Below are 20177 nucleotides of genomic sequence, written 5' to 3' on the forward strand. Positions count from 1 at the left end.
TTCAATCCAGAAACAATCTTACCACTACAAAAAGTACGCCATAGACATTTGCTTACCGTGATAGAAAAGAGTGTATTGGCACCTAACAAAAACAACACGTGGGAGTCACAAACTTCCTCCTAATGCATTTCAGAACCTTAGGTCCTCATTCTCATTCATAGGAACACTGGGAATACACACATAACTCATTGTTATTAAAGTTTTGTGAAGGCTAACAGAGATTATAGGGAAGGGCAAGTAATTTGCAGAAAATCTGTTTTCAAGTCGAAAAGGAAAGTATCATTTTCTAGTAATGACGTTATGAGTGACTCTGGCTTCCTTCTTTCAACTAGTCTTGAATCAGATATGGCTCAGATAAGTCTAAGGAAAGACAGGATAAAATTACAGCATATTACATAAAAAAAAATTAGAACATCTAAGAGGAAAAAAAGAGTTGTACAATAAATGAAAGAAAGAAAAATAAAGAGAATACTCAAATACAGATAATTTTTTCAAGATTTTGGGTGCTGAACTTACAAAAGTAGAATTGAGTGTTTTGGTAGAGGGGCTTAACATTGTTCTACCTATTTTGATAGCTTCAATACCATCATTGACATTAATAAATTTGTCATGGCTCTTAACAGTTAAAAAGTATTTTATGCAAAGGGGTGGAGTAGGGATGCAGATGGTGCAGGACACGTTTTAGTGCAGTTCTGCTGTAACCAGCTCACTTCCAATAAACTCACCCCATCCTGAGTGATAATTGTTTCTCCAATCACACGCAGAATGTTCAGGACTAAGACTGGTAAGCCATCCGCAAGGCAATGCAAATTTACCACTTCACTTTGAAAACAGAGCTGAAGTTCTCCGATGAAGGACCAAAGATGGCGGACCACACGGCCTCTGACTTTGACAAGAAGTCGGACCACTCGGCCTATGTCAGAAAAGGTGGGACGGCTAGCACTATTGAATCCTCGACTGTGGACCTACCTACACCAAATTCAGGAGAGACTTAAAAAACATTAAGGCTGACATTAGATCCCTGCCCACTGATATTAAACAAGAGTTGCTGGAATTTGAAACTCATACTACTAAAGACAAGGCGGATGAAATAATCACACACCACAACACATTATTCAATGAGCACAGCACATTAAATAGAGAGGTACGCTTGCTTAAAAGTAAAATGGCAGACATGGAAGACCGGGAGGAACATGCTCTGTATCAGGGGAATGACTGAAGACATCAAGGCCCCTGACTTGGGGAACTTTGCTAAGTAATTCCTGATGGAACTGCTACCATCAGTAAAGCCATCTTAGGTACAACTGGACTGAACCCACAGACTCCCCAAAGGTTCTCCACTTTACAGGGGACTCCCAGGGGTGTGATTTTATGGGTATATTATTACACAACAAAGGCCATGAAATTCTGTAGCAATAAACTATACTTTTATCAGTTTCCTCGATTACACCTCTATGCAGACCTGTGCAATCTCACCTTGCAGTTGCCCAGGGAGTTTGCCCCAATTACCATATTTTTGCGCTCTCACCGTATGCCATACAGTTGAGGCTACCCAGTAAAGCTTGTCATAACCAGCAATGTCTCAACCTCTGTTGCTTCCTCTCCACAAGCCGAATCCAAATTACTACAACAATGGGGCCTGTTCTCAGATCCTTTCGTACCCAGTCAAGTGGACTCCTCGCCAACACCCATGCTTTCGCTTTAAGTGGACCTGGTGCTTCACCCAGGCTAGAGGCCTCTCCAGCTAGACCTCAGCAAGATCCAGCCTAACATTCTGGTTCTGCTCATAGTGGCTGTCTTTCCCTCCACTAGTTTCATCTGCTCATATTTGGGTTTAATATTTATGTTGTTACATTTTCCAATTATATGTCCGCTAATCCATGCGTTCAATGTAATGCTTATTTTTACTTTATACAAATGTGATTTAAGGCCTAGGGGCCATGGGTTCCATTTACTAATTGCTCATAACTTACCTATTCCATTTTTTGAGCTGGTTCTTAGTCCCGAGGTCTATTACATGTTGCTATCTCCCCATTCCACACTGTGCTGTTTCAGTTTGGTCGCCAGCACGTTAAGTCCGGATTATGGACTACCACAATTTTTATACTCTCTGCATTCTGGTGTTGTTTTGCTTCCTGCTTTTCTCTTCTCTCTCTACGCTTCTCCTTTCTACTAAGGTCTCCCTCTACATTTAACATCCTCATAGTGTGGACACAACCAAATCCAATCCTTATTGGGCATATACAAAGGCTATTTAATATTTTTTTTTGTCAGTAAAAGCAAAAAATTCAAGAAACCACTGTGGTACTCCGCAGATGTGGCCAAAATAGTAAAAAACAAAGAGTTAGCATTTAGTAATTATAAAAAAACCCAGAGTGAAGAAGACAATGATCTATAAGATTAGGCAGAAAGAGGCTAAGCAAGTTATAAGAGCTTCCAAATCACACACACAAGAGAAAATAGCACAGTCTAACTTTTTTTAGATACATAAATGAGAAAAGAAAAGTAAAACAAGGATTAGTTAGATTAAAAACAAAAGAAGGAAGGTATGTAGAAGAGGATAAAGGTCTAGCTGACTGCCTCAATGGATATTTTTGTTCGGTATTTACAGATGAAAATGAAGGAAAGGGACCTCAGTTAAGAAAAAGGATAAATTAGTCATTTATTACACGTGAGTTTACAGAGGAAGAGGTTCTATTTCAACTCTCAAAAGTAAAGACAAATAAGTCAATGGGACCTGATGGAATACACCCAAAGCTATTAAAAGAGCTTAGTGGTGTACTAGCAAAACCATTAACAGATTTATTTAACCATCATTGATAACAGGAGTAGTCCCAGAAGATTGGAAGTTGGCGAATGTTGTGCCCATTCACAAGAAATGTAATAGGGAGGAGTCGGGCAACTATAGGCCTGTAAGCCTTACTTCAGTAGTGGGGAAAGTGATGGAAACCATGTTAAAGGATAGGATTGTTGAACATCTAAAAACACATGGATTTCAAGATCAGAGACAACATGGATTTACTTCAGGGAGATCATGCCAAACTAATCTTATTGGTTTTTTGATTGGGTAACTAAAATTATAGATCAGGGTGGTGCAGTAGACATTGCTTACCTAGATTTCAGTAAGGCTTTTGACACTGTTGCACATAGAAGGCTTATCAATAAACTGCAATATTTAAGTTTGGATTCCAATATTGTTGAATGGGTAAGGCAGTGGCTGAGTGACAGGCAACAGAGGGTTGTAGTCAATGGAGTATATTCGAAGCTTGGGCTTGTCACCAGTGGGGTACCTCAGGGATCTGTACTTGGACCCATTCTCTTTAATATTTTTATTAGTGATATGGCAGAAGGTCTTGATGGTAAGGTATGGCTTTTTGCTGATGATACTAAGATATGTAACAGGGTTAATGCTTCAATAGGGATAAGCCAAATGGCTAATGATTTAGGTAAACTAGAAAAATGGTCAGAGTTGTGGCCACTGACATTTAATGTGGATAAGTGCAAGATAATGCATCCTGGACGTAAAAACCCAAGGGCAGAGTACAGAATATTTGATGCCTTCCTGCTGAAGTGGTAGAGGTTAACACAGTAAAGGAGTTTAAGCATGCGTGGGATAGGCATAAGGCTATCCTAACTATAAGATAAGGCCAGGGACTAATGAAAGTATTTAGAAAATTGGGCAGACTAGATGGGTCGAATGGTTCTTATCTGCCGTCACATTCTATGTTTCTATGACTGCGCAGTATTGGGGGGAGGGGGGTCTGAGCAGTATTGGGGGGGTCTGTGTTGTATTGGGGGTCTGTGTTGTATTGGGGGTCTTTCAGAATTGGGGGGTCTGTGCAGTATCTGCTGTCACATTCTATGTTTCTATTTAAATGCTTGCAGCCTGCTTTGAGGCTCAAGCATTTATATAGATCTCAAGCATAATGCTGCACATATATTTTTATGGTATGTTTTGTATACTTGTTACCGTAACAGTGTTTTTGGAATTAATTTTGCATTTTTATTTTTTTTGTATCCCTATACTCTACTATATGTTTCTTCTATGAACGGGATTCAATTTTAAAATCCAGCCAAGATTGCTGAGGAATTTGCAAATTTTAACTCAAATCTTTATAACTTTAGAGATGATTCCTCAGTGCACCAGCCCACTCAATTTGTGCTTTACTGTAATGGTTACACTTACCTAAAAACCCTGACTCATACTTACCTTGTCAGTAGCAGAGATAACTGCTGCCATTAAAACAATGAAACCTTATAAATGTCCTGGCCCTGATGGCTTTTCAGGTCTTTATTAAAAAAAATGTCCTTAGTCCTTTCCTCTACCTGACCTCGCTGCTTAATTCCTACATAATGGCTAACTCTGTTTCTTGGGAGTTTCTACTCGCTCACATCATTACATTTCCCAAGCCGAGAAAACATCCAGTGATTTGCAAGAATTTTTGGCCAATGTCCCTGCTTAACAGAGACACAAACATCTTTGCAGAACTTCTGGCAAACCGCATTAACCACATACTACCCCTCCTACATCACCCCGATCAGGTGGGGTTTGTCTCTTACACCTTCTGATAATACTAGGAAGTTCATCAATATCCTCCAACATACCCACCATGAGTCTTGGCCGTGCCTGCCCCTCTCGGTGCTGAAAAGGCATTTGATAGGGTTCACTGAGGATATAAGTCGGAGGCTGTGATGTTATGGTTTCCCTAATTATTTTATTGATGCTGTTAAAATACTGTTCAGTATCTCTAATGGGTCTAGACAGGTGTGCCCACATTCTCAGCTCCAACATGACTTGGTCTTGGAGCCACCTGTTGTTGCTATCTGCTGCAACCCCAATCTATTAGGCTATACATTTTCTCTGTCTGTCTCTAGTGTCATGTCTTTGCTGTTGTTAAATAAAAAAGGAAAAAAAACACAGTTTAAAGCACTCTGAATTTGGAACTAACTTGGTAACAAATTCCTTCTTGACCCCAGAATAGCAGTCAGATCTTTCCTTAGATCAAGATGCTGTTACCCCACAATTTAAAAATTATATCCCTGAATATTATGCTTTGCAAGTATCTATCCACTTGCTGTTTAAATATCAGCACTGATTTATAAAACCTTCTCTTCAGGCAGAGAGTTCCACATCCTTATTTTTCTTACTGTAAAAAAAAAAAAATCTCTCCTTTGCCTTAGACTAAATCTCCTTTCTTCCAGTCTAAATGTGTGACCTTGTGTCCTATGTTCAGTCCAGTTTATGAATATATTTCCAGACAATGGTTTGTATTGGGCCCGAATATATTTGTATAATGCTATCAAATCCCCTTTTGAGGTGCCATTTTTCTAAAATAAAGAGATTTAAATTTGTTATTTACATTTGTTATTTACATTTTATAGCCCACCTCTGCACTTTTTCTAGTGCCATACTATCCTTCTTTAGAACAGGTGCCAAACATTGAACAGTATATTTAAGGTGTGGTCTTACTATTGATTTATAAAAAGGCAAACTTAGATTTTCTTTCCAAGAATTAATGCCCCTTTTTATACATGACAATATTTTACTGGCTTTAGCACATTGTTGCCTAGTTTGTTGTCTATAACAATCCCCAAATCCTTCTTGTGTGTTGTTATTCCTAATTCACTACCATTCAGGGTATTAGTTGCATGTGCATTCTCTACCCCGAAGTGCATAACTCTGCATTTTTTTTCATTAAATTGAATCTGCCATTTGAGTGTCCAGTCCCCAATCGATCTAAATCCCTCTACAGCAAGGTAATATCCTCCTCACACTGTATTACTTTACATATATTTTTTGTCATCCGCAGACACAAACTAATAACAATGTTCTTCTCAATGAATTTCTGAGTATCATCCCTTCATAGGTCTGTTTGTAGATGACATTATGATTGCCTTGTCAGATCCAGATACTTCACTCCCTGCTGTCCAGGCAACGCCAGTAATACAGATACAAGTGGAGAAATACTTAGCTCGGGATCCAAATCCCCCAAAACATCCAGTCAGTAGTCTAGCAATGGGTTTATAGCCAATGCGATCTCAAAAAATGAAAACACCTTGACCTTTCCTGGTTGGGTAGAAAAGCAACACTTAAAAATGACAGTCCAGGTTTTATACCTACTGCACACTATCCCCGACGTTTTCCTGAAAACCATCCAGAAGGGCCACAACAGCTATGTGGATTTCCATAAGCCCAGACGGCTTAACAGAGGTAATATTTGTCACGGGGTGCTGGTGCATTCGCACTTATTATAAGGCTACAAAACTAGCCCAATGCACAGTTATGTTTGGCCCAGCGGGATTACTCCCATGGAAAGATATAGAATACTCTCTATTACCCTCCACCCAGCATTGTAATAGTATGTAGAATAATTTGATATGCACTCACCCATATTTAAAGAAGCTTACTACCGACACTTTCTTTACAGGCCTGGGAAGCAGACGGATTAAGAACTTTGTTAACCTATAAGGAGAATCTATCCTTTGGTTTTTTTTTTTGTTTTTTTTTCAAGAGTTATGTAATAATTACACAGACATATGTTTGCCAGACAGGGTATCACTATATGCTACCAAGCACTTGAGATTCTACAAAGGGTGTATTGTACTCACAAAGCCCGCTGGAAAAATTAACAAAATCTCTCCATTTATGATGAAGATTGGGCACTTTATCATGAAAACCTCAAGGGCCTTACTCATAGCACGTCCCATCTAGAAATGTTCTACAAAATTATTCTGCAGTGTCACTTGGTACCTGCTTGCATATCGCACATATATCCAAGCCAATCAGCATAATGCTGTACCTTTAGACATTAGTTTCCTTATTGAACAGTGGAATATTTTAATGGTTATGTGTGTATGCCCAACGTTCCTATGAGTAAAGACCTAAAGGTCTAAAATGCATTAGGAGGTTTGTGGCTCCACCAATTATGTTTTTGTTTGGTGCCAAATAAAAAACATTTTATCATGCTGAGCACTTGTTTGTGGCATGCTTCTCAGCTGGCTGTAGGTGAATGGAGCTTTGTCTACCTCTACCATATAGGTTATTCTCTATGTTTCATTTAATAGTGCAGTACGGTTTATTCCTGCATGCCTGTTTAAACTATTGCATGGACTTAGATGGATGAGACAATAATTTAAACAGTAAATGAAATAACTTTACTTTATCACTCTTGGCATAGATTTTGATAATTGAACCCATACACAATGGAGTTAACTTGATAATAAAAATGGATGGACAAAACAGTGTTGGTAGATATTTACAATATATACAGCAGAAAAGCTCCAGGTATAATTGGGTAGTTTGCATAAAGAGGTAGAATCTCCTTTGAGTGGTTTGTATTGGCTTGGCAATCTTTTAATATAGTTGCCAGGAGACCTACAATAATGCAATATGTGAGGAGGTCACTTGGGGTGGACTGACAAACTTGTAGAATCCAAAGAAGAGTGAGCTGCTGAGGTCGACCGATAGAGGCAGCAAAGAAACTTGGACAAATGTCAGGTTTTAGCAGAATGAATTAAAACAAGGCAACTGAGTGGTTTATCGTGGAAAGGCAGTTGTTACAAAGTCTGTAAATTAACAGAGTCTTTTAAAATGAATGCATATAGCAAATAAGTAATGATTGAGTTTACCATGATTGTAGACCTGGAAGCAATGTCCATAATAATTAATTTCATTCTGAGGTTTGATATCCAGGGGAGCAGGCATGGAGGGGTAACCCAAGAAAGTTGTCAAGAGTGAGGGCCAGAGTTAGGTGTAAAAATGGAGCACAGGGACAATGCAAGCAAAAACATTACACATGGCAAGACAGATCAGAGTGACTCAATAATTAAGCCATGCCAGGGGAAATTGTTAAATAGGCAATCAGTCATTACAAGCACCTGAATCAATCAGTAGACATGTGCACAAATAAATTTCAGCTAGTTCGAACAAATACAAATCAAATTAGTTTTAATCCATGTCCAAATTAATCGATCATCTGGGATTTACCTGAGTCTTATTCCTTGAATAAAACTCCACAGGTAAATTCCGGACTGATCTATTCATTTGGCTGTAGATTAAAATCAATTTGATTTATTCAAACCAGCTGAAACACATTTGTGCACAAGTCCAGCAATTAGACATTGAATCATGACATCACTGAGCAAGAAACATAGGTCGGAGATAACACTTCCTTGGGCATTCTGATAATTACCGAGGAATATTGTAGGTTAAGGTTATCAAGTCTATGCATTTACGGTGGCAACATTTCTAATTATGTTTACCATAATAATGTTTACAACTAAAGAGTTGTGGCCATAATAACAAAATGTGCACGTGCAAATATTTGGAGTGCAATTCACTTTCAGGTGCAGGTGAGGGAGTTTAGTACAGTGTTAACATTTTCACAGTGAAATATAAAGTTTCAAGGAGTGTGCTTAGTCACTAAGAAGAATCTGCTAGCAGATTGTCCAACATAGACAAGTAACAGCATAAACATTTCTCAATTCAGCAAATGCAGATTGTGAGTTAACCAAGTGGCCAATGCATATTGGGTCCGAGTGTAGAGTGCATGTAGAAAATGAACACATTCTAGGTAAAAATGGAGAATATATAGAATCATGACTCTAAAGCAAATATGAAATAATAGAAACATTTGTATTTTCCTAGACTGACAGGGTTATCCACCAAACTGTGAAGTGCTTGGAGATATTTTCCGGTCTTGTGACTTTGGTCTTAAATTTGAAATTCTCAGCAATTCACAGTTTAGTGAATAGACCTGACAGTGGTTGGCCTGCTGGCTACCAGGTAACGTCACTAAGACCTGGCTTGGAGTGACTAAATTCTAGGAGGTATACTATATTTCAGAATGGAATGTCAGTGCATGAAGCACTTTGGAAGGTGCGTTTATAAATGTGACTATAGTGGCCATCAATTAAAGGAATGTGCTCTATATGAAATGAAAACTACTATATAATTTTTATTTTATAATTTCTATGAAACGTATGTTTACTTACAAAATATGTGCTACATTTTATTTAAAATACATCTTAAAATAAATGCAAAATCTAATTTCAGATTAATGGAGTAAAAAAATTCCTGGCATAGTAATTCTAAATTTTGTAAAGTGCCTGGATAGTAAAAAATATAGCACGTATGGAATTATGCATTAAAATACCTTAACTAATAGGTATAGACAGTAAAAAAAAAAAAAAAATGTAAAAAATGTGTACAGAAACATCTATTGTTTGGAGGGAAATGGAGCTGCACCAAATGGGTCTAATTCTAATGGCTGCGGTTGTTGCTGGCTTTGTGGTTGTGTTACACTCTGCAACATTAGTTCTGTAAAAGGCACTGCACCAAAGTCATCCATATTACGATTATCACTGCTGTGGTAAGATCCATGCAACGAGCTTTGCCTTGGTCTGCCAGCAGGAGTGGTATGGTTATCTCCTCGGTTGTCTACCAGAGCTTGATGCTGCCGCAAGTCTTGAGGATGAAACGGTTTAGCTCCAAAGGGGTCCACCATACTATCATCTGCCTGCAAAAGATTGTTGCGATCTTTCCCATCTGTCAGTGAAACACTAATATTCTCCTTTGAGTCAGATATCGAGAGAAACTCATTGCTGCTCTGTGAGTCACGGCGGCCTCCCTTTTTATGTCTGCGTACTTTTTCAGGAGTGCGGTAACTGGGCTTAGCAGACTTTTTGGTGCTTGATGGTGTGCCATGGTGACGTTTCCCATTGTTGTTTGATGACTCTTGTTTTGTACGTCTATGACGAGAGGTCAGCTTTTGATGGTTCCTTTGTTGCTTTACTTTATTTTGGGATTGGTTCCCCGCTATATCTTCAAATGGCACTAACCCAAAAAGGTCTTCTCTGTTACAAAAACCTTTTTCAGGTACAGAAGGTGGATGGAATGGTGGGCACCCAAAAATATCCACACTCTTAGGAGAAACTGGGGAACTTATTTGGCAATCGGGCTCTCCTGTCTTTTTACTAAAAGGTGCCTTAGAAAATACATCAAACTCATCATGATCTCTTCTGATAAAAAAAGCTGATGTTGCAGAGGTAGGGTCTTTTGTGGGTTTTACTTCAGGATCAAATTTCTTGGCATGTAAAGAGTAAAATGGAACTGCACCAAAAGCATCTAGTTGCTGATTTAAACATAATTGCACTGTGCTATTAAGCAAATTATTTGAAACGCTAATGTGAGGGTTTTCTATTCCTTGACTAGTCTCATTGTTTAGTATAGGTTTCTTGTTACGCTTAACATTTGAAGTTTTAATCTTGGTGCGGTCATAGTCAGAATCAGAGCTGTGCTTTTCATCTTCTTCTTCTTGTTCCTCGTCAGAATCCATTAATAAAGGCCTCTGACCAATATTTTCTGGCTCTGTATCATCATCATGGAATATCTCTTGCTCACCATGCAAGGTCTCCTCATCCTCTTGATCCTCTTCTTCACTGCTCTTGGGAGTGGGGGGATCTGACTCAAAGTCACTTTCAGATTCTGCTCCTTCCCTTGTTGACCTCCGAGAAGATGGGGGAGCCTGTGATTTCTGACCTACGCTCTGTCCTCTCAAAGACGGATTTTGTTTTTCATCTTTACTTGGTACATTAACAATTTGGCTTTCAGTACATGTTGATTTATCCAAACATTTCCCAAGGGCAACTGGAAGAGAAAATATTTAAGAAAACATAAATACCAGTATCTGGTACATCAGCTGCAAAATGATAAGCTATAGAATATAAGTGATGATTTAAAGGGAAACTGTCACTTCATAGGATTGTTAATGTTTATCTACCTCTATATTTAACAAATGTGTATTTGTGATTTTTCGATCATTATTATAAGTCCTTTTCTTTGTATCTGATGGTCAGCATAGAGGAAGCATACGAAGAAAAAGATAAATGAAATAATTATTCTATTTCTCCTCGTTATTTTATTTTTTTAACTGAACTGAACTGGATTATGAAGTAATTTGCTAAATCTTTATACATTTAAGAGAAAGCTCTCGTTCATAAAAAGGTTAACATAAGTTCTATGTGATTTTCAAAGTTTTAACCAATGTTGTGAATTGAAAAGATGTGACAGTTGTTCTTTAAATCTTTATACTACACAACAAATCCCTGAACAATAATATTAATTTTCATTTTACATTATTTAGAAGTTACAGAATAAGCAAGCAAATTAGGCAAAACTAGAAACATCTGGAGCATTCTACAACTTTGCTTTTACCAACTTTTTTTTATTTATTTTTTACTAAAATGTAAAATGTGCATGTCAATACTCCATATTCCTGTTTTAGTGGAAACAAATATATATAATGATTGCTCACTAAAAAGATTATACTTTTGAAAACATTACAATCAAATCAATGTCTTTACTTTTGCACAATTATGATTGATCCATTTAAATTTACAATTACATAAGCATCTACTTAAAAAACAAAAACAACATTCTTTCGAAGTTTTACAGGAAAAAAGATATAGTAGGTAATATATAGAGATATTTCTCTGTTTTGTTTTTTTCGTCCAGTTCTACAGTATTAAAATATGTACCACATCTGTTACCGTACCAAGTCATTCTGCTTAGGAGCCTGCGTAGATCCCACGAAGAATTATTTTCCGAGGCAATCTGTACAGTGAGAAGGTTCTGACCATCTTACTAAAAATAATCTTATACGGTTTAAGTCTAATAACATGAGGCTTTTTTTTAACCACTCCTAAGATGGACGTGAAACAATAAAACGTTGAATACATCTTTTTCAAATCACTTTTTATGTCCTTACTTGCACAGACAGATTTAGAGTTGAACTGTAATTAAATAATGTTTTAGGCTGGATTTGAGTTGGGATTTTGAATAAAAAGCCGATGTGTGTCAATAAACATCAGGTGATTGGAGTTTTTTTAGGTTTTGATTTTTTTTATGTATGTCTTATTATTACAGCGTGTATAGCAGTTGCAAGCTTAAACACAGCAATGCACATTTAATTTACTGTTGATATTAAAGTCAGGATTACAAAATAATTTAGATTTCCCAGAGGTACAATCTTAGTGTTGGACTTTGCATTTTTGTCTTCTTAATCCTAGCAATTTAAATACTTGTTAAGGTACTGAAGAAGGAGGTTAAAGGGTAACAAATGTTATTAACTATAAACTTTAATGATTTCCTGTTGTTGGTATAGGGATTTCATTTATTATAAAATTTAAGCTTCACCAAAAAAAAAAAAAAAAATCTCTTTAGCAGCTGACTTCTTTTAATATTAGAACATGACATGTAAAACTGTTTAAAGCAATTTTTAAATTAAACCATCATACAAAAATGAAGGCCCCTTTAGACATATCATTAAATTTATACAAACTGTATCTGTATAGGGCAACGTTTCCTAATTGGTGTTCAGCCGTGATTTCCCCAAACAAAATGGCCGCCGCAATTTTATCGCAAATCAGGGGCCCGGTCAGGTGCCACGGCCCTATAAGAGTACGACCGGGCCCCTGTAGTATCGGCCGGCTGGGAGGAAGTGATAGCACTTCCTCCCAGCTTCACAGAGTTGCTGCTGTGCAGCAGGGAGGAGGCAGGAGACGGCTGCTTAGAGAGTGAGCAGCATATATGGCAGAGGAGAGGCTGGAGTGAGCACGACCATCAGCCACAGCCAACATCACCAGGGCCACAAGCAAGCCACCCTCCTGGATAGACAAGGTAAGTTAACAGGAGGGTGGTTCTGATGTATGTCAAATTGTGTGTGTGTATGTGTGTGTATATATGTGTCACTGTGTGTGCCAATGTGTGTATCAAGGTGTGTGTATGTGCCAGTGTACATCAGTGTGTTTGTATGTGTGTGTGTGTGTGTATCTGAGTGTGTGTCAGTGTGTGTATATGACACTGTGTGTATGTGTTAATGTGTGTATCTGAGTGTGTGTATCTGTGGGTGCAAGTGTGTGTATGTGTCACTGTGTGCATCTGAGTATGTGTATCTGTGTCTATCTGTGTTTGTATGTGCCAGTGTGTGTATCTGTATGTCAATTACATACACGCACACTGAGACACAGATACACACACTGGCACATACAAACACAAATACACACACCGGCACATACAAACACAGATACACACACTTTGACACACAGATACACACTGTGTGTCAATGTGTGTTAATGTGTGTGTTAAGGTGTGCCAGATTCATACACACACTGGCACATACAAACAGATACACAGACACATACACTTTGACACACAGATACACACACCTTGCACATACATACATACACACAAATAAGGTGTGTGTATCTGTGTGTCAGTGTGTGTGTATACATACAAAACATACACATACAAAAAAAAGGTTTATGCAACGGCTCAATTTTTTTTATTTTACGGGGAGGTTCAGGGTTCTACGATGTTGATACACTATGTCAAAGGGTTCCACAGGAAAAATTAATTGGGAACCCTTGGTGTAGGGGTAGTGCAAATGAGGCTTCTCCCACAATGCACAATGAATTCCAGAATGCTATGGATTTAGATGACATAGTGTAGATCACCAATATGGAATATGCTAGATATATATAAGTATTGAAATCTGGCTATAATCTATAGATGAAATTGCTTTATCAATATAGTACAATGAAGCAATGCTTTATAGAGTAGTTCATTTGTCTATGTTCAAATTCATTCTGTTTATATTAGATGAAGGACCACTAAAGTCACCCAGACCACTTTATCTTAAAGGAACACTCCATTGTCTAAATACAACATGAATAAAAATCACTGTCAAAGTAGATATACACCACGTGAACACTTGCATGCATTTAATTAGGCATTTTTTTATTAGAGTTATATCTTAAAACAGCTTGCAAAATCTGCATTTATCTTGTCTGTTGTCTATCCAAGTCCTCCTCGTCTAACCCCTCTCAAACCTTATGTGACTGTCAAACTCTTGAGTTTAATGCAAATAAGCTAACCAAACCAGGGGTGTATCCAGTATAATTTATAAAAGTATCAATTTCTATAGAAATATGCACTTCTTCCAAAATGAGAAAAGATGTCACACTTTACACATAAAGCTTTTCAGCAAGCTAAAGTGATTTAGAGGTCTGGAGTGGAGGTCTATTTAATGAAGTGGTCTGGGTGTAGTTGACCTGTGATTGTAACCCTGCATCTTCCTGACAGCCACTTAGGCGCTTCCTCTATAACATTCTAATAAAACTCAGTCAAATGACTTTGCAGCTCGGAGGAAAGCAAGGCATAGAAATTAATTATTTACTATGGGACGCATTTGGATGCGCAAGACACTTGCCGCACATGTACATCAGTTTCCAATGCTTAGACTGGCCATCAGCAAGAGAAATGAATACAATTTATATATATATACACATATATACACACACACACGTGTATATATATATATATATATATCTTGTGACCTTTTATTGGCAATGCAACATGGTCCTCTAGGATAACAGGTATAGGACAACCAGGGGAGGGCTGGCAGCCTTAGGCCTGGGGGGCAAAACCAGTCAAGTGGCCCATTGCACCACCAAATCAATTCACCATCCATGCCTACCTTTTCCTGGTTTTATAACGGATATTGATGTTATGCTAATCAGTAGCTCTTTGCCATACCCGCTCCTTCACGGCTCTGACTTTCAATTGTGTTCAGAGCGCAGGCAGAGTCTCTGAGCCTGTGCTGTGACTCACTAACTGAGCGCCGGAACCACGAGGGAGAGGATATAATCTGACTGCACCTACTGCTGGTGCGCACCAGTGGACCACCAGCAAATCGTTTAAATTGAATATGCTGGTGTACCCAACTTGTGAGCTGTGTTGGTCGCCGGGCGCCTCTGTTGTCATGGCACCCTGCGTGACCGCACAGCTTGCACACCCCAACGGCTGGCCCTGCTGACACACACTGATGTTACTACTTAGACATCCCTCAATATTAATACAGACATCAGAGTAAACACCAATAAACTGTGGAAACAGAGCTGATCCCCCCAAATTTATAAAGATTTGCTTAGAGGATTTGTTGTAAGATTAAATCATGCCTCCTCCTCTCTCTCTCCCATGCGCTGCTCTGTAGGCTGGGAGGAAGTGAAGAGTAATCACATTCTCCCAGCACAGCGCCACCTGTGGCTGCATGGGGAACAGCTGTTTAATGTAATGCTTGCAGAACGGCCAGCGGCCGCAGAACCTCTTTGTTCCCGTCTCTGCAAAGGGCTCCAGGCACTGCTTGTTGTGAGTGTGAGCCACTGTAAATTAGGGGCAGAGGGCACTTGCACTGCAGTAAAGACGGGTCTGGGCAGGAGGAGAGTGCAGTGCAATCAGTGCACTCCCCTCCTGTGGGTCACCAGTAGACTGGTGCACCTGCCCAGGATCGGAGCCGGTGCAAGGATTTTTGCCGCCCTAGAAGAAAAATTTGCCGCCCCCCCCCATGTGACATCACAATGCCCCACCCATATGATCTGCCATATGAACTAACGCCAGTGCTGCACAGTGTGTGTTTACATTAAAAAGCCTGCAGGGACCGGCTATAGACACCAGAACCACTTCATTAAGCTATAGTGTCCCTTTAATGTGAGGTAAATTATAGATTAGTGTCACTAATAATATACTAGATTGCCTACTTACAACTAGATGAGGATGATGATGGGCTGCAGTTTGGCTGCACTGGTCTGGTGTAGAACAGGATATCTGGAGGCTGTTTGCAACTGTGGTCACAAAATTCAATGTTCTGGGAGAATTGGAAGCAGCTCCATTTTTTTGGGCCCCTTACACAGCTCAAGGTCTGGGCCCCAGGGCCTGACGGTGAGTATGCCCATAAGGCCCACTCATAAGTCCACTTATATGTTCCACCCACCCATGAGTTCGCTCACAGGGAGTGGAGTGTGTAGGGGATGTGTTACGTGTTATTGTAGAGGATCTAATATGTGTGCTTATGGTATGTAGTGTATAGGGATACCAGTTTGTGTAGGTGATGCAGTGTGTATTTGTGTATAAGGGATGTATTGTGTGTTTCTGCTTGTGTGTAAGGGATGAATTGTGTGAATCTGTGTTTGTATGCATAAGGGATGCAAGGTGTGTGTCTGTATGTGTGTGCATTGAGTGTAAGAGATGCATTGTGTTTCTTTGTGTATGTAAGAAAAGCAGTGTGTGTGTTTGCATGTGTGTGTAAGGGTTTGCATTGTGTGTTTCTGTGTATGTGTGCAAAGGATGCATTGTCTTTGTGTGTAAGGGTTGCATTGTGTGTGTGTGTGTGTGTGATGGATGCATTGTGTGTTTCTCTGTGTGTAAGGGAAGCATGTTATGTTTCTGTGTGTGTAGGGATGCATTGTGTGTTTCTGTGTGTGTGTATAGGGATGCATTGTGTGTGTGTGCGCGTAGTGTGAAAGAGCTCCCTGTCTTGCCCCCTGTCCTATAGAGCTGTCCCTTCTGTCCCTTAGAGCTCTCCCCTGCCCCTTAGTGGTCTCTCCTCTCCCCCACCCTCTCCTAGCGGTCTCTTCTCACATTCACCCACCCTCCCTGTGCTCTTCTCATCCCCCACCTCCACCCTCCCTGTGTTCTTCTCACTCCCCCCATGTGTTCCCCTTACCCCCCTCCTCCCTGTTTTCTTACTTCAGTCCCTTGTTCTTCTTACTCCCCCACCTGTTCTTCTTATCCCCCTTCTTATTTCTCCCCCTTCTTCTTATTGCTCCCCCTTCTTCTTATTACTCCCCCCTTCTTCTTACTCCCCCTCTTTTTTCTCCCCCTTCTTCTTCTTACTCCCCCTTCTTCTTCTTACTCCCCTTCTTCTTCTTACCCCCCGCTCTTCTTCTTACCCCCTTCTTCTTCTTACCCCCCGCTCTTCTTCTTCTTACTCCCCCCTTCTTACCCCCCTTTTCTTATCTCCCCTCCTTCTTACTCCCCCTTCTTCTTACCCCCTTCTTCTTCTTACTCCCCACTCTTCTTCTTCTTACTCCCCCTCTTTTTCTTACTCCCCCTCTTTTTCTTACTCCCCTCCTTCTTACTCCCCCTCCCCCTCTTCTTACTCCCCCCTCCTTCTTCTTCTTACTCCCCCCTCTTCTTACTCCTCCCCTCTTCTTACCCTCCCTCCTTCTTCTTAACCCCCCTCCCCTCCTTCTTCTTAACCCCCCTCCCCTCCTTCTTCTTACCCCTCCCCTCCTTCTTAACCCCCCTCCCCTCCTTCTTCTTATCCCCCCTCCCCTCCTTCTTCTTATCCCCCCTCCCCTCCTTCATCGTAACCCCCCTCCCCTCCTTCATCTTAACCCCCTTCCCTCCTTCTTCTTAACCCCCTTCCCTCCTTCTTCTTAACCCCCCTCCCCTCCTTCTTCTTCTTAACCCCCTCCCCTCCTTCTTAACCCCCCTCCCCTTCTTCTTAACCCCCTCCCCTTCTTCTTAACCCCCTCCCCTTCTTCTTAACCCCCCTCCCCTTCTTCTTCTTAACCCCCTTCCCCTCCTTCTTCTTAACCCCCTTCCCCTCCTTCTTCTTATCCCCCTCCTCCTTCTTAATCCCCCTTCCCTCCTTCTTCGTAACCCCCTCCCCTCCTTTTTCTTAACCCCCCCTCCCCTCCTTCTTCTTCTTAACCTCCCCCTCCCCTCCTTCTTCTTACCCCTCACCTCCCCTTCCCTGTAGCGTGGCCGAGCTGCTCTCCGGTCCGCGGTGCCTGGCTGGAGTGAAAGGAAGGTGCACACTCAGTGTGCACTTCCTGTCATTCTGGCCGCGTACAGGAAACAGAAACTTGGCGTGGAACAGGAGTTTCTGTTTCCTGTACCCGTCCGGATCCGACAGGATTGACTGAGTGTGCACTTTCCTTTCACTCCGGCCGGGCACCGCGGACCAGAGAGCAGCTCGGCAACGCTACAGGGGAGGGGAGGGGAGGGGAGGAGAGAAGCAACTGCAGCCGCCTGAGGCTCTTAACAGAGCGCTCAGGCGGCTGCAGCATTTAAAGGGCCGGCCCACAGCGGCCGGTCTTAAAATAATTTAGGCAATTGCCTCCCTGCCCCCTGGCCCAGCCCGCCCCTGAGGACAACAGTCTCCTATGCAAAAAGGTGTGGTTTATTTACATTGTGCACAAAATCCAAGCAGCAATCAGTTTGCTCATAAATGCAGCAAAACAGAAAAGAAAATCTACAAACAAAATCCTAGATCAAATTTGAGCACTTACTAAACATAATGTCCCTTACCAACCCAGAGTAATAATCGAACTATAAACATAGGTTTCACCAACCTTTAGCACTTTTTACAAGAGTGCTGCTCTGCACAGATTGTATATCCTGCCTTTCTGCTCTCAGGCCTGCTAATTAAAGCCTCAGCAGTTGATAATTAGGACAGGTGGAGTAATACAGGCTTTGGAGGATTCTGGATCCTAAAGACCTTCCTTCTATTACCCTCCCATAGACTCTGTCACATATCCTCCCCACCAGCTTAGACCCATTGGCTGTAGCGTCCTTTGACCACAAACAATGGACTCTGGATAAACCATCTGCATTCCCCTGGTCTTTTCCAGCTCTATGCTCCATAGAGAAGTTATATGGCTGAAAACTAAGAATCACCTGTTTACTCTGGCATTTGTTTCCTTGTTTTGTTTCATCCAAGTCAAGAGCGCATGATCTGTAACAAGTTTGAACCTTCTCCCCAACAGATAATACTTGAGTGTTTCTAGTGCCCACTTTATTTCCAAGCCCTCTTTCTCAACCACTGAGTATCTTTGTTCATGGGGATTCATCTTTTTGTTCAGGTACATAATGGGATGTTCTTTTTCCCTGTGTACTTGAGAAAGAACCGTTCCCAGGCCCACATCAGATGCATCTGTCTGTACCACAAATTGTTTTGTAAAATATGGGGCAACCAAAATTGGGTCAGCACACAAAACCTCCTTCAGGGTACTAAATGCCTCCTCTACTTTGGGAGTCCAGGTTATCAAAGCATGGCCTTTTGCCTTTGTTGTTTGTCAAAGGGTTTGCGATTGTAGCAAAGTTAGGTATGAATCTATGGTAGTAGCCCACTAAGCCTAAAAATGCCCTGACTTATTTCTTTGTCACAGGACGTGGCCAATCCCAAATAGCATCTGCTTTACTTTTCTGTGGTTTCAGGAGACCTCTCCCAATAGTGTAGTCCAAATACTTAGCCTTTTCCAAACCTATAGTACATTTGGTTGGATTGGCAGTTAGACCTGCATCTCGTATTGACTTTATTACTGCCTGAACTCGGGGAAGGTGTGTTTCCCAATATGTGCTGTGTATAACCACATCATCAAGGTAGACAGCCGCATATTCACTATTGGGTCTAAGGATCCTATCCATCATTCTTTGGAACCCAGAGGGTAATACTTTATAGTAAAATAAACATTCTGGTGTAGAAAAAACTTTTTATATTTTGGTCAAATCTAATGTAGTCAGATATCTGGATCGTTCTAATTTCTCTATTAGGTCATCGACCCTAGGCATTTTGATATCTCATTTAATTTTCTGAAATTATTACAGAATCTGATTTCTCTGCTTGGCTTGGGTACCACCACTATAGGATTACTCCATTCACTTTGTGACTCCTCGATAACCCCTAGCTCAAGCATCTTTCGGACCTCTGTTCTAATGGCTTCTTTTCTGGCCTCTGGGATTTTGTAGGAGGTTAAACCTTTTTCCAGGTTCTGTAATTGTCATGTTCAATAACATAGGTCTTTCCTGGTACCGGAGCGAACACATCTTGATTTCTAGCAACAAGCTCTCGGACCTCATATTGCTGATGAGGTGCTAGAGTGTTAGCAATGTTGATCTCTGATACTTTCTCCACTTTGGTCTGAGAAGCTTTCTCTGTCATGGCCATCAAGACCTCTCTGTCTGTCCAGGGTTTAAGTAAATTTATATGATAGATTTGTTCAGGCTTTCTTCTACCAGGTTGTCTCACCTTATAATTAACCTCATTGACCCAATTCAATGATCTTGTATGGCCCATGCCAGTTTGCAAGGAATTTACTTTCTACTGTGGGGATTAGTATCATAACCCTGGGTTGAAAGACCCTAAGTCTAGCATTCCTATTATTACTAGCATTCTGGGCCTCCTGTGCTCTCTCCATATTTTCTCTGACAATTGGCATTATGGTCTCAATGCGATCCACCATTTGTGCCACATGTTCAATAACACTCCTATGAGGAGTGTTTTTCTGCTCCCATCGCAACATCAAGGAGACCTCTAGGATATCTGCCGTAT

Source organism: Pelobates fuscus, chromosome 6 (assembly GCF_036172605.1).
Source record: "Pelobates fuscus isolate aPelFus1 chromosome 6, aPelFus1.pri, whole genome shotgun sequence".
Classification (NCBI taxonomy): domain Eukaryota; kingdom Metazoa; phylum Chordata; class Amphibia; order Anura; family Pelobatidae; genus Pelobates; species Pelobates fuscus.